Below are 1,954 nucleotides of genomic sequence, written 5' to 3'. Positions count from 1 at the left end.
AACATTTCAAAACATTTTTGGTCCACTCTTGAGTAGGGAGTTGATATGGTGAAGACAGAGGGCTGTTAACATGTAGAAGAGGGGGCTGTCTTGAGGAAAGGATTAGATTTGTTCCCTTGCTTTTTTTTTTTTTTTTTTTTTTTGAGTTGGAGTCTCACTCTGTCACCCAGACTGGAGTGCCGTGGCCGCTCCCGGCCACTGCAGCCTCGACCTGCTGGGCTCCGGCAATCCTTCTGCCTCAGCCTTCCAAGTAGTAGCTGGAACTACAGGCTACCACAACCGGCTAATTTTTTGATTTATTGTAGAGATGAGGTCTCGCCAAGTGCCCAGGTGGGTCTCGAACCCACGGGCTCAGGCAATCCACTCACCTCAGTCTCCCAAAGCGCGGGATTACAGGCTGAGCCACCGAGCCTGGCTTGTTCCCTTGTTTTTGAAAGAAGACTGAGATCCTCAGGGCAAACTGGCTATATGAGGCAGAAAAGTCCCCAGATCACATCCATTTGGGAGCAGTTCTTCATCCCAGAAGGTTTTCAAGTAATCAAGCATGCCAGATATCAAGACCACCAAACTACTGTTAACAGGCAGAAAAATAATGTCTCAGCAACTCAGATCCATGCCAGTTGTTTGCTCCTAGGTCCCACTAGCTAAAATTCCACTTGTCTGTCTTAATCACTATGTAAGAGATGCATTTGTTACTGAGACGCCATGTGTTTGTGTAGGTTCACCAGTTTCTTCTAATCTTCCGAATCCCTAAAATAAATCTTTTGGAAGCTAGAACAAGCACAGTCTGGGTAGAGATGAGAGAAAACTAAGCGGATGGTTGTGTGTATTGGTGTGTATAGAGGCTTCCATTGTTATGGCAACCAGAATCCTCAACTGATGCAGTCCTGCTCCCAATAATATGAGATGTGATTAAAAATTGACATCGCAGCAAGGAAGAACACATGCAAGGCGTTGGTGTGACAACCAGAAGAGTCAAATTCTGTATAAATTCAAACCTGTTGATCACAGCAATTTGGGGCAATCTGTCCACAATTCATTAGGAACCCTTTTCTTATCTGGACTGGGAGTCAGGAGCCCGAAGGTGTCACCTGAGGCCAAGACCTAAGGCTAAATAGAATTCAATTTCCTTTTCTGTAATAAGGGATTAAATTAAATCATTGGTGTGGGAGAGGAGCTGGGACTCTAGACTGTACCAAGAGTTGCCCCGTTTTCATATATATGCGGTACATCATTCCGTCAGTCAACAGATACTTATTCAGCACCCACTCTGGGGATACAAACACTAATGTATTTCCTTCTCTCTTGAATTACTTAAATCTATGTGAAGTCACAGCTGTGGCTATGTAAGACAGGTAGTTTGTGTTACCAGAATCAATAACAAGGAGATTTGAGTAGTTATAGAGAGATCAGGTGGAGGCAGAGAGGTCAGTCAAGGAAATTGAAGCACAGAGGAGCAGTGACTTCCTCAAGGCAACACCACCACAGTAACCACTAATAAAAACAACCATGTGCCAAGAAGTAGGTGATAGTCTTCGCAAATGTTGAAATGGAGATTAGGGAGGATAAAGTGGTGCTCCTCAGGTCACACCTGAAGGCGCCCTTTATGCCAGGCAGGGCCCGGCCCAGAACCCAAACCCCGAGAGGCTTCCTTTCCTCTGGTGGCACGCGCCCTTCACCCTTCCTGAGGCTGTTTTCTGACGCCCTGGGCTCCCCTTCTCCAGGCGGAGGGCAGGCGCGGAGGGGAAGGACTCCGAGCAGCCACCCGGCTGGGGTGCAGCCTTGTCACCAACCGCAGAGCTCGGCGGCCCACCAGGCTCTGTCTCTTCCAGCTCGGCGGCCCTGCGCGCTGCTGGTTGTGATACGGGGGATAGGGGTCACCCGCGCAGCAAACAGGCCCCGGGGGAAGGGGGCGTTAGCGCCACGCTGCCAGGGCCTCGAAGGAACCGCGCCC

The sequence above is a fragment of the Carlito syrichta genome, unplaced genomic scaffold (assembly GCF_000164805.1).
Source record: "Carlito syrichta isolate Samal-C Ts95f unplaced genomic scaffold, Tarsius_syrichta-2.0.1 Scaffold92616, whole genome shotgun sequence".
In the NCBI taxonomy this organism is placed as follows: Eukaryota; Metazoa; Chordata; class Mammalia; order Primates; family Tarsiidae; genus Carlito; species Carlito syrichta.
The sequence above is the reverse complement of the archived record's forward strand: the minus strand, read 5'-3'. Positions refer to the sequence as shown.